Source organism: Bombus bifarius, unplaced genomic scaffold (genome assembly GCF_011952205.1).
Source record: "Bombus bifarius isolate JDL3187 unplaced genomic scaffold, Bbif_JDL3187 scf7180000007975, whole genome shotgun sequence".
Lineage (NCBI taxonomy): Eukaryota > Metazoa > Arthropoda > Insecta > Hymenoptera > Apidae > Bombus > Bombus bifarius.
In genome coordinates, this window is record NW_022884361.1 from 1,800,467 (window position 1) to 1,822,267 (window position 21,801).

The 21,801-nt window shown below is 41.5% G+C and overlaps 1 protein-coding gene across 1 annotated transcript in view; it reads right to left on the reverse strand.

The window, feature by feature from the left end:
- Positions 1 to 21,801, reverse strand: part of LOC117217302 (protein zerknuellt 1-like) — a 100,513-nt gene that overhangs the window by 53,876 nt on the left and 24,836 nt on the right. Inside the window, exon 2 of the mRNA XM_033464810.1 lies at positions 17,897 to 18,415. The gene's annotated coding sequence lies outside the window, so the exon portion shown is untranslated. The remainder of the gene's footprint in view (positions 1 to 17,896; positions 18,416 to 21,801) is intronic.

Genomic DNA, 21,801 nt, shown 5'->3' on the forward strand with positions numbered 1-21,801 from the left:
TACGGGAAATTCGCCATGGATTGGATTGTATTTTGAGAAACAACCACCATCAAAGCCACCTCGAATCTCTTTCTCGGAGATTCCTTTACCAAACAGCGAACGTTCGACAGGATGGATGCTCATGAAATGAAACGAGGCTTGCTAGTAAAAAAATTTTGGAACAATTTTTTGTAAACATCTACTGATTATCGCGATAATGAGGAAAGAAACAATTGCAAGAGGTCTTGAAGTTGAAATTATTAATTGAAATTCGGTGTAGATTTCTTAAAAATTCCGTCTTAATTCTGTTGAGAGTTTCAAAAAGTTTGTACAGCGAAGTAACGTGTGACTCACTTCTTCAGGAAACAATCTGGATTGGTCAATCGTTGTGGGTTGTTTCTCAGTCAAGGCCTTATCAAGACCTTATCAACTTCACAAAGTAACCAACAAAATGTCGAAATTGATTCATCCTTGAGAGTAATCGCTAAAAGAATCTTTCGAAGCTTCTGTTTTTCTGTTTCTATCAATTTCGATAGTAAATATTATTTCGTGAAAGTTTAGCGAGAAATCTATATCGTATTTCTATCACTTTGACTACACATTATTCAGATATTGATACGAAAAATGCTTGACTTATTCCATCCCATTATCGCAATACTACGAATCATATTTGCTAGACAAGACTCGAGAATATAAAGCACGTAGCGTTGGTAACGGCGACAAATTTTGAAAATCTATCAGCCCGTAGTCAGCTTAATTGGCATAATTTAACACTTTGCACAAGTGAAACGGGCAGGTGGCTGGGCAGACAAGACCGGTGTCAGCAAACTCCGTACGCATCTCGGGCACAGGATTAAAAAGAGAAAAGAAAACCGTGCTAAAAGTCGTATCGCTTGGAACAACGTCGTTCCAGCCAACGTCCACGGAGAAGATTGACCACCTTCGATAGTAATGGGGGCTTGATTACAAAGCACGCTCCACTCTGGCCCTGCCCCCTGTTTATATCAATATCTTTCTTCTGCGTGCACACACAGGCCGCGATGCTTCGAAAGCACGTGTGTGCTCGCGGCTGATCGTGATCCTCTGCCGTCCATGGTGTACACACTGGGTCTGCGTATTCACCGGAAACGGTAAATTTCACCGGACAATGCGAACAGGTATCTAGGAATCATGGTGGCTCGTTTTCTCCACCACGCTGCAATTTTCGTCCGCGTTACATTCGTGACGGCGCGTCGTTCGTTTTATATGGCTGAAATTCTCTTCTGAATTTCCTTCCGAACGAGACGAGTTCGACGAATTTCGACGCCAACTTCTGACCATCTTCCTTCGATCATTATTTCCACCATCGCCGCGAGAACCTTTTTATTTGGAGATTTGCGCCAAGTTAACGCTTCTTAGGGTGTAATCTCGGCGTTATGATGGCGAGATGATTCACGGTCTTTGTGAGATACTCGAGTTATTGAATCGATGTGGAGATTATTTCTCCTTTGTTGAAACTCGGAGTTCGATGTAAATTCCAGTGAAATTAAACCCATTAAAGTTCCAAAGAATTTTTCTACTGCCTCTCGTACGACATTGCTACGTCTCCAACTACGTTATTAACTTGTAGATCGTTCGACGAACGAACGAGAAACGTTTATCAGTGATTCGAAGGAAATTTTCCATGTTATCCGGCATACGGATCGTCGAGACATTTTTCCAAGATTCCAGCGTGTTATTTTTTGCCCGTTGATTAAGAATGGCCGGTGTATCGATGCTGAAAGTTGCGCGGGTCCGCGCGGACGTTAAAACGCGATCGGGGCCAGATTATAAACGGCTCTGTTCCAAGAACCATAGCCCATATCCGTCCACGAGGGCACATTAAATTATGTAGAATTTTCAATATGTGCTATAATATCGGTACACGATGCCAAAGGAACGAAGACGAAGCACAATTCCCATCATCGATAAGATGGCCCCTCCCCGCGTACCCGGCAATCGTTTTGTATCGGTCGATCGTGATACCGAGCGGAAGAACGGAGAGAGAGCGTACACCGCGTGGTGAACGGCCTACGCCAATGGCCGATGATGAAGTTATCCAGCGATAATGGCTCCATTACGTTGCACCGTCTCCAATGGGGCCCCGTATACGTAGCAGGTATCCCGTGAAGGACCCCGTACGATTCCATGATCGCCACTCGAGTCGGCGAGACGAGGATGTACCAAGAACGACCGGCGCAAGGTGAACAGAAATGGCAGACAATGAAAGAGGGAGAGGGCCAAGTATCGTCGCACCATATACTTACCATGGCGATTGTTTATGTTGGCTGATGGCCACTTATGTTGCACACACATCGCATTACGAGGCCGTTCTCGACCCTCACGAGCCGTTACTTAGCCCGTGGCCTCGGCGTCGTAGGGTAATGGCGAACACGTTACGGATAAAATGTATACTTAGTCTCTCGGCCTGATGGCACCGATGCCACAGCACCATACAGATTACGCTAACCCTTCCCATTCCTCCTTACGGATCCTCCTCTTACCCCTTTCTACCTTCTCCCCTTTTCGCATGTCTACTCCCTCGTCTCTTTTCTTCTTTCGTACTTTTTTTTCCCACCGTACACCGGTGAATTCGAGGCGTCTCCGCCATTTTCCACGGATCAGCGATGACGCTTCGTGACGCACCTGCCGGATGAGGGGCGCAAAATCTGTTGCCTCGAGCGATTATCCTATTCAGGAAGGTGAAACTTTTCTCGCCTTTTTCAATTCGCTGTGATTCGAATGAAAATTTAAGTTCCACTTCTGAGTGGAAACAAAAGTGTCTTGTGCGCTACCACAATATCAATGACGATTAAAATGCGTAAATTATATTACGTCTGAAGAAAGATGGCGTTCAACATTGTTGTTTAAGCTTTCTTTGAACGAGTCTATCATATAAGAAACGAAGAAACAAATCGATAGCGCAACAAGTTTATTTCTCTATAAAAATATCGCGAAAGAAACGCAAAAAGAGTCAGAAACCGCAAATATACCCTGCTAAACAATTTTCTAATCCACATTCTCCGTAGTTTATTTTCTAAACGGTTTCTATCTGGCTCAGAAACAAAGGCATCGTTCCACGAATAGGAACGATGGAAAACGATGTCTGGTGGTTTTAATCGATCTGCTCGATTATTTTAAATCATCTCACATAAACAGGAGCCCGACACGACTTCCTTCGGCAAGTTCCAGCTTGAGCATCAGTTCACCATCGGCATGGCTTCCGTTTTGTTCTTATTGGCAGCGATAGAGGCGGGATTCAATAGTTATTCATTAAACTCGAATTCAGTCGGGCAGGATGCTGGGGTCAGTTCCATGCTGACCTTGCGGCTATATTCAAAGGCCTTATCTCCTGCTGAGGTCCCTCGCTCTTCCCTCCGCGTCTTGTCCTTCCTTTTCTTCCTCTCACCACGCTTTCGATATGCACGCTCGACATACTCACGCCTTGTGAACCAACCGAGCAACGAATCGTCGCGTCGTCTCGTATCTAGCGACCCCTTTTCTTTTTCCGATTCGCCACTTCCTGCTTCGTTATTTCTGTCCGGCGCAGCTTCCTCTTTCGTCGATTCGTGGGAGGCCAACGACCCTTTGTTCTTCGAAAAATAGATCAATCCACTTCGATTCTGAAGTTGATCATTTTCTATTACCTCAGGTAAAATTATGATCACGCGTTGATTTCTATTTGATGGACGTTTTAAATTCTACAAATCTGATTCACTTCTCTTTTCCTCTCAGTTATTTTATATGTAAATTATTCAGATGTAAAAATAATAATAGACTTCTACAAAGAACTGATTTAATGTAAATTAAATGTCCGTGATTCTGTAGTTTCTCACATTGGTATTTAACTAAATATAAAATTAATTTTATCTAGAGTGAAATATCGAATCGAAGTGTATTAATATAGCGGCAGACAATTTATTACACTATCGAAAGTTCAATGAAACCTAATCACACTCTCATTTACTACCCCACCGATATCAAATAATTAACGATACTTCCCTACTGTAATATATTAATAACGAAGAACGAAAGGAACATACAAATGCGTAAAGGAAAACGATCAAAGATCGACGATTAATTCGAACATGGTTCGTAACGTTATGAGAAAACGCAAGCTGCAGTGGGTGGTTCCCAAATCATTTAGCCATCTTGCAAACCGGCCGCGTCGAATCACTGGCACACACGATTAAATACACCTCGTTTCTACGTCATGGGAACAGACTGCCACGGCACATCGACTCGCCCTGGTTCTAATGGCCGTAAAAATCGTTTCAAAAAACGGTGTCCCTGATCAGCCACGGGTAATTATATAAAAGTATATTTAGAAGCACGCCGCCTGACAGCTTATTTAACACGACAGAACACCGGTGCCATGAGAAAACTTGGCTCGCTTTAAAAATTCTCTGCAACTTTTCTCTTGCATATACACAGGATAAGAAAATATTTGTACGCTGTTGCATTTATTTCAGCTTTTATGTATTTTATATGCAGAAGAAGGGGCCGAGTATTTCAGCCAGAAATGGAATAAAATAATAGAAAATACCGAATAGAAGGACAGTAGATAATACATAAATAGTACATAAATTACATAAATGGTACATAAATTTCGTTCAAAAAGATAGTGAATTAACATCGACACCTAATACATAGCTAATTCATTCAAGAATATTGAATCTCAGGAATAAAATACAAAACTTAATGATCTCATTAGGTACGTTTTAAGATCCAGATCATTCTCAATTTCCTTAACATTCCAGAAATTCTCTGCCATTCAACACAGAACCCAACAGCGTTGACTCTCTACCATTATCCGCTTTCGAAACCAAAAGCCACCGAGTCCATAAACCTCGAACGAGCCATGGTAGAGGCAAGATTTTCGCACAGTCAGGTTGTGCAAAGGGAGCATCGAGTGGACCTTGGGGACCACGGGAGCAGGCAACGAGGAGGCAGTGCACCGATCAGATAGACCGACCGTTGCAACACCAAGATCTTACTCTTTCTCTGTCTCTCTCTTTCTCTCTCTTTCTCCCTCTGTTTGAAAAGAGCAACAAATCCAGTGGCTTTATCGTCCATCGCCGGTGGTAATCCTATAGGTGCTTAGCGTGAAATCCCATAATCGATAGTTTGCTTAACCCGGAGCCGCGTGGCGCCACGTGGCGAGCCTCCATTAGACCATCCTAAAGTATACAGGACAAAACGGCACCGCGCGCCGCGAACCTCGTGCCAACCATCGTAACACCGTATCTCTATGTTAATATGGGAATGCAGGCCGACTCCGGGCCCATAGGGGAATTCGACACGCCTCGTGCGACGCATCTGGCTGACGTTTCACTCCCTTCCCACCGCTCGATTCCGATTTTCGTGCCTCCTATCGCAGGTACAAGGGAAAAGATCCTGCTCGCGGGCTGATACCAGTCGGTGCAATTATCGAAATTAGATGGGATCGTACGTTATCTCGCCAGTATTTGCGAACCCGTGCGATTTATCGAAATAGAGGGTTGGAACGGGAATATCGTAACGCTGAACGGGATCGGGGATACGGTATGGGGTTGCTGTTTCAACTGGACTGACGGGGTTGGTCATCCACTGGATTCCAACGTTATTGAATCGAGTCTGGGTTTGAAGCTTCGGATTGGTGGTTTGAGTTTGATTCTATCGATTTTGAGTGAGCTCAATTGCCTTGGATATTGCAAGTTTCAATAATTTCACTGAACATCTGATCTGGTGTGCAGAATGTAAATGTAATTGGTTCGAAGCTTTGAAACGACGAAGAGCCAAGTTTAACATTGTTGATCTGTGTTCGACACCGCTCCGATCGGCGACTAATTAACTTGGAAATAGCCAAGTGACAACAATTTAAACAAGAGACTTGCTATGTAAGTACATTTTCATTAATGGATTCTCCAGAACGCTGAGTATTTCATTCTGTAATAATATGACCACTTCGGAGTTAATCAGACCGTCTCAAAAGTCTATTACACACGAATAGGACATATCACGCAACAGTTAGCGATATCTTAATTATGGAATCATATTTACTCCGTCATTCAACTTGTTACACAATTGGTACATTCACTCTGCGCCATTCATAAATTCAACTCGGCTAATCTCGTCGCTGTCTAACGAGAGGGTCTTACCACTTTGAAAAATATGAGACAAACGAATCACGAGATAATGTGTTACATTCGTTACCAAATTATCAACGGCCAGATTACATTCTAGATCATAATAACTCAATGAAAGGCCGACTGAAATCAGAAATGCAGCGCCAGCGATACCAACGGATGAATAACTGGGACGATGATCACGGACTATTCCACATTCGTTGGAGATTCCGTTGATACATCAGTTTCCTCGATGTTACCTTCAAACTCTCAGATGATTATCGTTGTTTTTGAATATGAAAATCCATGTGTGACCGTAATCCACGATCGTGGAAAGCCTGTCCCACGCCCAGTCGACCATTAACCATCTTCGAGGTCGACCTCACTTCCTTTGATAGCGGCGTCTTAAAGTCTGCCACGGTCGAGCCAGCTGCGACCACCTTCTCCTCCTCTTCCTCGGTTTTCTTTCGTTTCTTCGATCGTTTACCCCTCGTTCCGCTCCGTATGGGATATTAATTATGCCGCCTGATAATCACGCTGGAGCAACGAATCCGTTAATTGGCCAGCAGATACGTTTCCCTAGCTTGGCTGACGTCTAAACGGAACGAGAGCTGCTGATAAAACGGAAATAGCATCCGTAAATCTTCTATCAAGACGGGCCATTGATTCCTCGGCGCGTTCAATGGGTCATCGTCTCTCGTTCATTCAATGGTTTCGGTGATTCAGATTCCATTCAATTCCCAGTTTCAATCGCGTAACGTGATGTACAATCTCCAATGTAAATTTTTGGCGGTATATCGATAGTCGAATTCCTTTTTCATAGAATACTTGTAGGCTTCCGATGCTTCAGGGGAAACATTCGAAGGCTTTTAATTTTCTGTACGATGAAAATTCTGTGATTCGATTAACACTTGTGCTGCGCATAACGTCTACTTGGAGTCAGGATGCAAATTAAAAATTATAGAATTTTGAGGAAACTTTTCATGATAATTCACACAAAAAAATTTAATCTATATTCAAATATTATATGAAATTGTTATGACAAAAATACCCGCTAAGTAAATAATTCCATTCAGAGCTGCTCTACTAACGCTAAAAATATCGAAATTGGAATTGGAAAAGTTTCGAGAACCATATAGTACAATCATAACATCAATATTGAAACGGATCAATACCCACAGATTATATTACAAAATTCTCCAAATCGACTAATACCAAAAATGATTCCAAAATCTTATACGACAGAAAATCTTATTTCGGTTGGCAAACGCGAGTAGAAAATCGGATCGGTTGGAACGTTGGGAAAGCAGTCGCGATTAACTGCAATTATACGCGGACAAACGGGCAGCGATAATTCCAATCTAATTGCATCCGCGAGTCGGGCGACAGATGCAAATTGGGCTTAAGTCGACGAGGTGGTGCATGGGGGTGGCTGTACACCGGAAGAGGAAGCTGCGTTTTCAGTAAGATGAACGACATCCATTCGCGGCTCATTCATCCTCGTAATTAGCGCTCGTCCCCGGCGCGCATTCGCGCCACGTAAATACAACGCACGTGGGAGCTATACAACCCCTTTGCCAGTAATTTATTCGCGCTTGCTACCTTCGCCTTATTATTGTATTAAGCCCGGTAGTCGTGGCCGGCGTACAGTTAATTACAGAAGCTGTTAACTCGAAGAAAATCGCGACGGTGAACACGCGTATCACAACTAGTCGCTATGCCACGGAAGATGCTTGATAGTCTTCGTCCACAAAGTTTCAAAGTCATCGCTTAAGATGTGGAAAGTTGATGGAACCGAAGCGGAGGGAAGATAAAAAAAAAAAAAGAGAAGGAAAGGGCGGATGTTCCGCTAGATATTCCGTGTTTACAGGAGCTGCTTCTTAGATGGACTATGCATGAGTTGCATGTGTTTAAGTTCAGATAAATATTGCATGGAAAAAAGATCACGTTCTCCAAGGATTTTTTTCAGTTGTAAATATGCATCGACGGTCTTGGAAAAGCGGAACCTTCTTTTTGGTTCGAGTTGAGTTACATAGAGAGGAAAATTGCTGGTTTCTTGATTGAACACGTATCAACATTCATAAACGTCTTGTTAGTATTCCGAATAAAAAGGATACATTTCAAATTTGAATAAGATTAAAATATACTGAAGATTAAGTATTTCTTCTTAAACTTCGAGTTATCTCCCTAACGAGAAAAGTTTAATCTTCTTACAAATTTTTTGGTAAATCGATGTTTATGATTGAGAAGAAGACTGAAAGATATGTAACGTATAGCAAAAATATTTTCAGTTCCTAACCGGATAACAGTGAAAGAATTAATTAACTATATTGTTAAGTAGTTGATACTACTTCTGCGAACGTTACATACTACATTCCCTTAATAAAAAAAAAAACCACTCCAAATTACACGTACCTAGACAGCACGAATTCATCGTAGCAGTAATTTACTCCCAGAAGACCGCGCAAAAAAATTGCACGTTTGCGCAGCATTTCGGTGAAATGTGTCCTCTTTTCCGCGCGCAAAAAGGCCACTTTTCGTAGGACAAGCAAAAGGAGAATTTAATTCCGGCGATTTCGAGACTTGACCAAGGGTTTCGGGGTTGCGGAGGCTCGAAAATCAGGGTTGTTCGGCATTCTGGCAGTGATTTAAAATGACAACCGCTCCAGGCCAGCGCAGGGGTTATCCCAAGAGTGCAGTGTCTCACAGCCGACTGCCTCCGGCAGACGACGGTTCATGCGTCGCGATTAAAAAACTTCTGCCCCGGGCGCTGCAGAATCTCGCGAATTTATTAGTTCCGAACTAACCTCGGCCTCTTTGTCTCCTTCGATTTACTCTTCCGTTCTTGAGTAGTTAAAATTTCTATTGCGAAAATCCTATTTATCTTAAGACGACTGTATTTATTGAATAATTCTTGTCTGCTTTGATGAATTTGATTAAAATGGAAATTTAATAGGATTGGTATTGTGATTAATTTACATTTAATACGAGTAGTGTGATTCTCTCGGTGGAACTTTCTAATCGATTGAAAGAATAATAGCATCCTCAATAAAATGGTAATTACGTATGTTAAATCATCCTCTTTTGAAATACCTTTATAGAAATGGTAATAGAAAAATAATAAACATATAATAAAAGAATTATTAACAAAGATATCACAATTCTTAGAAGAATTACAAGGCCTTGAAACCTTCGATCAATCAAATTGTCAAGCTGAACACGTTAAAATAATCGACTTTCATCGGTGCCGATAAAGAAGAATAACGTCGTTGGCCAAGAGAAACGGGTGTTTTTCGAGGAAATTACTTTGGAAACGAATAAACTAGCTCGATCAGAAACAAATTGAAACGGTCCACGAATTTCCCTGAGAATATTGGTTTAACGTCCACTCGAGGCAGTGCAAAGCCTCGCGAATTTATTAGCTCTGGGATTGCTGGGACCTGCGCGTTTCCTCTTCTACCGAGCCACCGTTCAACCACTAATGGATGTCCAGGTTGTATCTTGCCGCCACGATTCTTGAATGAGCTTGTAATGCTGCAGCGAGCCTTTGTCCCGCTCGCGTGGGAGGGCAATTTGTTTGGCAGAAATGGAACGTTCGCGAGGCTGCGTTTATTCGCCGGCTTTCTGCCGGGAAATTACATATATTCCAGATAAGCGACGGAGTGAATAATAAACGGGGAAAATGAGAAATTCGCTAACGTAATTATATTTGCTTTTGTACAAGGGAACCCACAAATTGCCTGCGCCATTCTCTTCTTCTTTGTACTAAAAAATTGATAACTTTAAAACGGACGCAGAGAATCAAGTTGATGGTATACTTGTAGGATGTAAGATTTATCGTTGGGATATTCTCCCGTTTCTTTATTTACCTTTTTGTGTCTGCTCGGCTGTGTATATTTAAACATTTTGTCAAGAGGCGAAAAGTTTTAGTGCAAAATGAAATTGGATAAATCAACTTCTTATCCTTGTATCTATTTGTAATGAAGCTAGTAATACCTAGCATAAAACAAAACGAGGAAATCAACTAAACATTACTCGTACATTTCTTTCGTCAAAGGTATGACTTGCAGTTAACTTACTCTTCATTATCTTCATTGCTCTTTGCCTCTTTTGGAGTACCTGATCTCGTTGATTTGCCATACTCCCTCCCCCCCCCCCCCCACTACACAGACGAAATGTCCCATTGTAACGGAACAAAACGATGATACTAATTGCTAAAAACCACATCAACATCTCGCATGTCATTTTTGGCACGACAACTCCCATCTTAAATTAAAATATATTTCATCGTTTCCCCGTTTCCTTTTTACTTCTCCGTTAACCACCTTTCCTGGCAGAATTACATGTCGCTTCTCTCCCAGTGGAGCAAACATTTCATTAAAATAGAATAAAACAGCGAAACTGATTACTCCGCGAGCAATCGTTTAACCGATCCACCGTTCCGGAAGGGGTAGACGAACGCGGATGATCGATGATCCAGCACAAGCAAACTAAATCGAACTAAACTAGTAATGATTTTTCAGGGGCGTCGTTAGAGCTTCTCGTCGAGTTTCCGATAGGAGCGTCAAACTTTTATTAAAAAACAGAAAGGATCCGGCCCGTAAATCCATTTGGCTTGGCCCCGCTCCACCTCGAGATCGTAACTTAATGACTGATGATCCTAACTGTTCCTGCCCATGGCCCGATCGCCCGGGCGATTTTCATCTTTTGCGCGAATTCATTTCCCTATTATTTCAGAACGTCAACCAGGAGATATATGAATTGTTTGATATCACCGGGATGCCTGTGCTAACAGCTCGACGCCCATTCGACGGATAAATTGTCCTAAATATCCAACGTAACCCCGGCTTTGGGTGGCAGGGTGCACGGATCGGGCGTCGTGGGCGTGTCGGTCGCGTGCCAAGCATCTATCATCCCTTTAAAGGGCCTCCAAGATGCCGAACAGACTGAAAGGCCGAGGCCGCTAAACGCTGTCAAAACGTTGACGAAGTCACGTGCCCGTGGATGAAGGAAAGGCTCCCAGGTTTGAATCGACTATTTCTCCCTTCGTTCCTCCTCGACGTTCCTCCCTTTTAAACGTTACGACAATTTTGCCTGATCGATCGACCTGGCGATGTTTTTTCGGGGATTGCGAAGGAAGAACGCGGCGATAAGGTGAAAAGATAATTCGTTTGTAAATTTCTGGATGAATGATTATCGTGTATATGTTATTTGAAAATTTGATTATTTTCTGTAATCTTTATGTGCAGTGTACCGAGCAATAATTACACTTACAGTTAGCATTGCAAACGAAGAAACTAAGCGAATAGTATAATTTTATAAAAATCTGGAGGAAATGAAGTTCGATAATTAAAGTTAATTGTTTTACGTTCAGAGCGTGAATTACGCGAGACCTAATGAATGCAAATGATGGAAATAGCAGTGCAACGGATTTGAGATAAATGGTAGCGCGAATTAAATGCAGAAGGCAAGATTAGAAGCGAGGTCAGAAGATATTGTGCAAGATGGAAAATGATTAATGGGATGTCTGCTGTATTAACTGGGTTAGTTTTATGCGAATATCTGTTAATCTACTTCAGATTGCTAATTACAGCATTATAAACCAAACCTACATTAATTAGAAACAGCATGATTCAAAGCTAAATGCCACTTCGACCAAAAGGGTGAATTTTCTGTATAATTTAAGGTACAGACGTTGTGCGACAATTTCGCAGAATCCGCAGAATTCTGCCCCCTAGTGTTCTACGATATTCTCCTTAACTTAGAAAATTATCATAAAGATTCGAAATTTGTACAAAACTTTCGTATTCTAATTATTCTACTAAAACTTCTATGAAATTCACCTGTATCGAATCCCTTCCTTCTGAAAACCTAACGAATCTTTAATATTTTACAGAAACGAGTATTTCATCAGCAGATAAAAAGTTCCATTCCATTAACAATTCTTTTGCAAAAAAAGAAAGTGAATATATCAGCAATCTTTTTTAGAATATTTAATCCCATGTAACATGACGTAACACAAAAGTTACATCTAATATATATATATACATGTTCCTGTCACTGTATATACTATTACCTATAACTTACAATGCTTACCTATAGCATTATTACAATAATTATTAGTTGTCAAGTTGCAAGATACAAAATTAACGACAATCTATCCCTTCCCTGCCTATCTTTATTTAAACAATATACCATAATAAAAATATTCAATCGTCTAATAAAAATCTTAAATCCACTTACTACAACAATTTTCACACACAAGACAAGTTAAAATATCGTTCAATCACATTTTATTCTCCCTGCGGCAGTCTAAACAATTTGTACGAGCGAACTTAGCTCCGAGAGGAAATTTAGCTTAGTTAGGATGAAGAGGTTTCCACGGCAATAATAACCAGGAGAGGTTCGACTTGGCGTTAACTCAGCCGAGGGTGGCCGACGGTGTTTGCGGTCGTAAGTAGGGGTGGGTTCTATGATTCTGGGGTGTACAAAGAGACCTGTAGAGGGGTGTACTGGCGGCAACAACGAAATGGTGGCTGCAGATACATCCACGCCACGGGATGATTTTAACTCCCTACCCCTGTCGAGAGAGCGCTAACTCGACGGGTTTCGCCCCTCTGACAAGAATTATATTTGGATTACAAGCATTATCGCCCCGGAATGAACTTGACTTTTATGGCAGCGGAATTGCCGAGGGTTTTCGCTTATTCATCCCTACGCCGCTCGTTCACGACCACCAGACATCCAGCAACCAAGAAATTAGGCCACCCCTGCAATCGCTTATCATCCTTACGATACTGATTTTTCGTTGTTTCTAATTACAATAGTTTTCAGCTAATGGCGAAGCTTAGTTAGAATCGGTGAGAGCATTAGAGAGATTGGAAATTTGATTGCTGCTTGTCGGGTTGATGAAGAAGAATGTGTGAAGATTTAGGTGTGAAAATTCACGGGATTTCTTATACACTAAATGCATCATCATTTTAAGAACACCCACACACAATGTTTTAACCGTCTACGCTACATGTAGGAAAGAGAGAGGATGATACAAGGACACACCACAATATTTACTATCGTGTCTGTGATGAGGAATATTTGAAATTGTAATTCTTGCAAATTTCTGATTAATCTTAGCAATTTCTGGTGGCATTAACGTGTTGTTAAATGCAAGTCAAACGTTAGTGTTCGATGATCCTCCACGTTGATGTCACGCACTTATCGACCCTCTACGTAAAGTTTACGATTTTGACATTTCTTTACCAAAAGACGCCCGTCTATTAATCAAAGTTACTAGTACATTTGCGTGGACATCAAAGGGTTAATCTTTAACAAAAAATTATACAGTTGCCATTAAACTTTCTCCAATAAACCATGACTCTACGAATCCACTTGTACCTTTTCCAACCAATCCAAACACCTATCCCATGTCTATAGATCTTGGTCCATGAACCAAACCGTGCCTAAATGATCTATCGTAGGCACGGTAATTAATTCAATCCGGTGTCAACGCGAGGAGGCATCGAATCATAATTCAGCCTCCGAGGTCATTCGAATCGCAATATATTCGCGGACGTCGGTGTATAATGCCAAAGGCCACTCCTAAGAATGCATACTGCACCGGTGTCTACGCCACTGGCGGACGTCTGGCGGCGTGGCTGACAGCCAAATAAAGGACAAATAAATTAAGTTAATGCGTTCCAACGCTCGACCAGTACGATCTCCCTCCAAGCGAAGAGTATTAACGCCTTCCCGGCCCTCTGGATCCTCGGTCTATTGTTCGATGGAATTTGTAATTTAGATTGATACGGCGAGCCGTTCCTTCGCTGTCCGCCTATAGTCGGCACGTTTGCCGCGGAAAACTTTCGAGAAATCATTTGTTTGCCCGTCAATGGTCCGGGAATTTACAGCTGGACGATGACGGGGTGGTAAGCCACTGGCCTTACGCCACTGCTTCGTCCTCAGCGATGGTGGAGCAGCTTGATGACAAGAAAATGTCCGATTCTTTCAAAATTAATGACATTTCTTTCACTTCTGTCTTTTTGTCTCCTTATGAGTAGGTTTGAAATTGTTTCGGAATGTTTCAAGTCCGTATAGGATATGATTTGAAATAGAACAAATATGTATTACTAGTCAATAGATGTATTTTTTATGTTTCGTTTGTGATCAATTCTCTCTTTACTGTGTAAATAGTTTAGAAATATTTTAGTAGGCAGAGGATGGGAAGATGATTCAAAATACAAAATTCTTGTGCCTTTCTATTTTTTGATTCATGGGTTTAATCCTCTTGGAACGAACCTTTCTCTCTCATCCTTCACTACTTCATTTCATTTTTGTTTCGTTTTAATTTTTTTTATTTAAAAGATAATTTTCATTATACAAGCATATATCTCATTTACGTTGATTTTTACATTTCGTGGAAAGATCTGCTCTACATATTCCCTATGATGCTTCGAAAGCGCCATAGATCAACGTTGAGTGATATTCAGAGCGCAAGTTTGAATTATGACCGTAATTATTCGCGAATAAGCTCGCGGAGAATGTTCGCATGCTTGGAAATAGTAAGGTTTTCAGGATCTTTATGAAACCGAGAACGGACGTTCTCGAATTCGAAGTCTGTATTACGTTTAATTACGCCACAGAGGTAAGTACTTCTTACGAAACTACAAATATTTATACGATCTCTAGTTTGCTTGGAAATCAACACGCGAAATTGCAGTCAGAGGCAGGTAAAATTTGTAACTTTTTCTCATACGATTTCTAAAAACATCTTCAACCAGACATTGACTATTATAATTACCGAAGAAGGATATTTCAATGAAATTGCAAGAAAAATATCTCAATGTAATTGCAAGAGCATAAACTAGAATATTTCACCTCGTTGTTATTATTACAGAGTCCTGTCTATTTAGGCGTGTGCTTCTTTTTAGCTAGAACTCGATTCCGTGCGAGCAACTTCTAACTACGGATAAGTAATGATCCAATCAGCTTCAGAAATTATCTTCACTGCCAGCGCACGTGGAATAAAGTAAGACTTTTAGTGCTTGTTCTTGCTACCTGCTCGTTCCTTGTCACATTTACCACACAACGATTGCTGTACAGTGTACACCATCCTACTGGTAAACAGGATAATATTCTTTCGACGGTGTCGTTGAAATATAATCGTGAACATCCCAGTTGATTTACATTCTCAATGGCGTATTAACGTCTTAAAACCTCTGGTCTGGTTAGAAAACCGTCACGCTCGCGTGTAACCACTTAAATGATTACGTTTTGCCATTATTTCAGAACAACGTCGTTACATCCTAGTACTTGCATCGCTTCCGCTAGATTCTACTTTGCAGATTAGTTTCCATTTTACGGTTGTTTTATTCGACTGTGTGAAAAAAAAAAGGAAAAAGTAATATCTGTACATGGTTCTCTTAATTTCAGGATTCAAGTACCAATTAGATATTGTAGTTAACTTCGAAGTAATTTTTCCAGACCAGGATCGGAGATGTAAGGAATTTAAAAACGCGAATGCCTATGAGTAATTATTACTTGCATCCATTATCACATGATAATTTCATGCTTTCACGAAATAATCTCTTTTGTTTCCATTTAAGATCTGCTATATGGTTATGTTAAGTTTTTTATAAACATAGACCTTGTTGAATTTATTAGAATTAAATACAGTCTTTAAATACCTGCGAAATGGTTAGCACGTCCAAAACTATTAAACCTTTTATGCTTTAGAGATGCTTCATTCTTTCTACAAAAATTTGACATCGAAAGTGTAAGATTCTCTGTGAACTCAAAATTACGAATATAATTATCTGTAATACCTATTGTCTGTGTATGAGAATTTTGTATCTTACTTTTCTATCTTATCCCTCCTTCCGCCCTCTCTAACCGTATTTTCAGTAAACCTTTTCTTTTTCATTTAAGCTTCAGCGTTTTAGGATTATAGATACGGCTGACCACAGTAATCACTGAGATTATTTATAAGGTACTATTCTTAACGAACGATTAGCAGAGTCGACACGAACGATCGAATAAAACAATTAATTTCCTCCTAGAGCGAGAAAGTCTTACGTGCGCACAAATTGACTGACAGTCGAGTTACCCGAAGGTGTAATTACACGGAATCCTCGCAATTAACCGCGGTATAACGAACGTGTTATTAACATCGACCGTGGAAAAAATTGTACGAGCATTATTTCGTTCCACGGCCAACCCTAGCCTCCAAAGTTCATCTTAGTAATTCCGTTCGACGTTCTGTTAACTAATGATAAGCCGCCAGTTTATTAATTATGTCGATGCTCGAACTTGTTGAACCGTCTGCGAATTGTATATTTTCTATGAGTGTAAGTAAGTTCTATGTACCTGAATCATCGATTCGTATATCCTTAACGTTTACACTTACCTCGATGAAGTAGCTCATACACCACTCTGTTTAGAGTAAAAATTGAAAAACCTGATTTGCAAAGTTATTTAGCACTTCTACTACTGAAATACAAACCTATGATACATTACTACTACTAATACTACTACTACTAGTAGTACTACGACTTTGACAGAATATAATTTTACCCTCATTTTAAAATTACGGATAATTTGTGCATTAAGTCGTAAATTTCAGAAAAATTCATACATTGTTACCATGGATTAACCAAAGTGTCCCGATACTTATGAACGGTAGTGTATTATTCACACTAAACGACTAACCGTCGCGCCGCGTCGATTCGTCGATGTCGATGGTATTAACTGCTTTACCATAAACCTATCATTTTCGAGTGTTTCGAGCGTTTTTCATGCCAGTCAAATTTCGAAGACGCGTCGATTAAACGATGCTGGCTGACGTGCGCCGTACAATGTATTAAGTTAATAAGCACCTCCATCAAAAAAGATTCTCCGCTTGGAAATTCGATGCTTTATGCCTTCTGTGTAGTTTTAGAAGTGTCTTAAACGGTATAGAAAAAAACGATGATTGGCGGATAGACAGCAATGACTGAATAATTAGTACGTACTGGATGATAGAGTCGTAGCCTGTTGTACGGTGAATATCGAGCTTAAGGCATGCCCGCAAACACGCGAAATAAGTGGAACATCTATTTTTGCCGGGCTCGAGCAGTTGTTTTTTAAACATTCAAACCGGCTATACACGTTTCCCGCGCTACAAATTACCGCCGACTGCCCGCAGCAAATTAGAGTTTCTATAAATCATTCTTCTAATTATACTTCTATAAATTACGCTCATTAATTATTGTTGGTTTATTCCCGCGAGTGTGTTTTATAGTGGCGAAGACACTTTTTTTTTCTCGCTCAGCTGGCAGCTTTTCTCTCTCTCTCTCTCTCTCTCTCCTCTCTCTCTCTTCTCCCGTTGCGAGCCACTCTATTAATCAGCTATTTGATTCCAGCGACAGGTGAGCATTACTTATTTAATAGAAGCATTAGTGAATGGAATCCAGCGACTACGCACGAGAATGAACGACGATTAGAATTACCTACTTTTCGCTAATAACGCAAAAAGCAATGCAGGCTTCGGGCAACGAGTTTCAAGATTCATCGATAATAAACAGATCTATTGAAATATATAACTATTTGAAGTATTTTCTAATTCTATAAGCGATACGTAAGGTGCTCTTTTGTTATTTTTGCGATATCCACGATCCGTAAGAATCTTAATTAATTTTTTTTCAAGGAAAAGCAGAAAACAGCAGACAAAGAAATATAGCGATTATTAAATTAACAACAGAAGCGCTTGTGGAGAAAGGAAACAAGAAAAAAACAAAAAGAAATTAACCAAAAACACTCACGTCATAAATTTTCTGTAGAACGTCCGCTTCGAACGAAGATCTGCGTGCAACCAAGCCTTCTAACACCTGCATCGCGACAAAAACGAAGCGGTGGATGGCTGTCCAAAGTGAAACCACGACGAGAAACACGCGTGGAACGTCGTGACACGTTTGAAGCGGCCTCACGGGCCCCGGGACAAAGTGGACGTAAGGGAGAACGATGGTTTGCGGTTTCCTCGCGAAATTTATGATGATTAAACGGGCGGCCCAGGCCAGGGATGCGCGACGACTTCATTCGACCGGGCCGCGTCGCCTTCGTTCGCTCGTTGCGGCCTCCGCAGACAAATTGGATTACGATTTTACGCTTGCTCGCGATGACGTGAAAGACCGCAATGATTATTGAGACGGAACGCTGACGCCGTGGTTGATGAAACAGGCGTCCAGAGGAAACAGGTACAATCCATTTGTCGAGAAGAAGCCGAAGGAACGAGCAGCTTGTTGATCGGGCCCCTGTTCGGCGTAGAAATCCGCTTCGAGTTTCTGTAAAACGATGCGCAAAAGCGAGAGTGAGATCACGGTTTTGATGTATGAAGAGAAACCGCGAGAAATATTTTGCGACAGGAGCGTATAAAACGGAGGAACGGCGACGCTCGTGTTTAACAGGCTGAGATTTTTTAAATGAATATCTGATTTATACGGTTGACGGATACCCTGCTGAGCGATAACGCCATCCACATGGATGATCTTCTATTTATTTCGAGCAGTACCTTCTGATGAAGCTATTCATAAAGCGTTTGCGCCTGCCTGTTTGTATCTCTTAAATCTATTTAACGAAGACACAGCTGGATGGGCTAATTACAATGTAATGGTTGCACGGAAATGTGCAGTGTGTGCTGAGAGATTTGTGGAAGAGGAACACACGTACACACGGATACCAGATGACGGATGGATTTGTTTAATTGTGACGTTCGTTGTTATTTTCCTTGCTTTTTGGTTAAAGAGAAAATTTGCTAAATTTATTGTATCCATTTTCTTTAACGTCGAGTACGTGGACATTTCATTAAATTTTAAATGAAACGTCAGGGATAAATTGAAGAAGATACGGAGACGAATAGAGCGGGCGATTTCTTTGGTCAATAATGATAGCTCTGGGAAACCGAAAATTAGTCGAGGAGAAGGGACAGAACTGAAAATGGTAAGAGGAACGCGGAAAGTCGAGAGGGTGGAATTCTAGTTAGCCACTACTATCAGTTACACTATTATCTCCAGTAGCTGCTATGGGGAAAAGCCCCGATTGTGTTTGTTGCGTTTACTTTATACCGGGTGTTTCACACAATCACCTTCCTATCCATGAAGAAAAGGATTGTACATGTTACACCAAACATTTTATCTCGTTATCTACTCATCTCTATAGACAATAATTCTGCATATCATTACAAATTCATCATCCCCAATTCCATCAACCTTAGCTTAAAAATCTCAAACTTTATTATATGAAAAAGAAAGCACGTCAGAAATCACTTGAAAATTTCACCAACTTCGAATCAGCCGCAGAGGCACAAACGAATTCCCAAAGAACCGGAAGGCAAATCACGAACTAACGTCTGGCGAATATATTTCCAGCAGCCACCCCTTCGAGGAAAGAGTGGAGCATAATCGAGCGAGGCCAGTTAACCGAATCGTTTCCCCAAAATTACCGACGACAGCCTTTGACGCATCCACCCCTGTAGGATGCTTTTGAAATTACGAGGAGATTTCTTACGGGAGGCGAAAATCTCATTAGTAATTTGCACGGAAACTGGTCCGCGGTAATTAACGTATTTGCCGGGTTCTCGGTTCTCTCTCGCCGAGACAGATGCGGATATCTTTCGAACGTGATCAGTACACCCGTTATAGGCGTACCTATGCCCCGGGAAGGGATGAAGGTAATTAATTGCCATGGCAACGCGGAGCGGAGGCATTGAACGCCACCCCCGCGCGCTTTAACTGAAATATGGCGGCCCGTACGAATTCCTGCCGCTTGCTGGAACATGATTTTCCTAGGCAAACCGCGCCGGCATCGTTCCACAGTCCCACATACCCTGTGAAACGCAACCTTCTATGGAAAAAATCGTCCTTTGAGGATCGTTAAAAATAGAAAATTACTTTACTTTAAAAAAAATTAAAATCACCACTATTCTACTCTTAAAAACGAAATCCAAAAAACGACCCACCACGAACCAATTAAATTGAACGTCCCTTAATTAACAAACCTGTAAACAACACGCGCCTCGATATATCTCCCCTTCCTTCCCATAGAATCTCTCGCTCCAAGCCCTCCGCAATCTCCTCACCATCTCCTTTCAACCTCCAAGAGACACTTCGCCTCGACCAAGCAAAAGGAACGCGAGGAATCAAGACGTGCCTTTTCTTTTTTCTCCTCGGTCCTCCGCTTTACGACGCCCAACCAAAACGCTTTTTTCTGTCGAGCCTACTGCTCTTTACAGCCCTCTCCCTCTCTTTCTCTTTTTCTCTCTCTTCCTTTCTCTTTCTGTATGTGCGCGCATACCTGCGATACATGCCGTGTACACAACAGAACAGAGACTGGACGTGCTCGCGCGTACATGCTCGGTACAGAGAGAAATAACAAGGATGCTCGCCATAATGAAGACCTCAAGGCGCCGCACCTCGGCCGATAATTACAGGGAGCCAACCTTACAACCTTCTAAAGGCTTAAATGTTAAACGTTATACGTCCGGGCACCACTACGGTAGCTTTTATGCCCCGGCAACGCGCGGCTCGTTCTCCCCACCCCCGTTTCACCTCTCTCTTTCTCTCTCTTTCACTCTCTCTTTGCTCCACCGTTTCCACCGTTCATCCCCACGTTCTCTCGTCCCTCTCTTTCGTAGCATCCCTCTCACGGCCCCCTTCGAGTCGATGCCGCAGCTCCAGAGTCGCATTTCTCATGGCGAGGCACCGAGGCCTACGAGCCAGCCAACAATGCACCAGCGGCTTTTCACGGATGCTGGAAGCACCGTATAAATATCGTTTCTTTGACGTGGAAAGATTTCGCGGCCGTGCTCTTTAATTACGTCCGTTTTGTCGGCCTTGGACTGTGGCAATTACGCGGCCACCGCATCGTGATCCACCGATGATGCTGGTGGGTGCTTCAAAGGGACCAACGTGGAGTGTTCCGAAGCTCGTTCTGGGGAATTTTCGAGTCGACGATGATGATTGATAGACCGCTAGAAATGATGAATAGGGGGAGGTAGGGTGTCGTCGAACGAGGGGATTGATAATAGGCTTCAGAGAAGCGTAGGCGAGGGTTGAAGCACAAATGTTAGAGAAGACGTGTATTAACCTTCCAAGTCCTCAGTTATATTATCGTTTATCTGTTTAAAGCAACTTTTGTTCGAAACGCTTGGTAACTATGTTCAAATATATTCTGACAAATACTTGTTAACCCCTTAACCTACAACTACGAGCATTACCCGTAGTACGATAATCGGGCCAAACGTAAATATTACGGGCATAGCCCGTGGTAGATGATCGTACCAAACGTAAATATTACGGGCATAGACCGCAGTACGATGATCGGGCCAAATATAATATATAATATGATATATAATAGCTTGTTTTCGTTTTCGGACCAAAATTCTTGAACGTAAATCGTAGATTAAGGGGTTAAGGACAATATTTTCTAGAAAGTATAAAATTTAATTAATTTACATTATTTTTGCTTCTGATATCTACCTTGCTTGCGTAGAACGCATAAAAGAAATTGCTACACCGTGAAAATTACTCACAGTAGCAAATATTTTCAGGAATACCAATTCGACAACGAAAGAACCACTTACCCGGGCGTACGATGAAACTTCTGTGTAATTATATGTGATATCTCTAACTATGAGCACTGACATCATTTCATAAGACGTCGAAGGACTCGA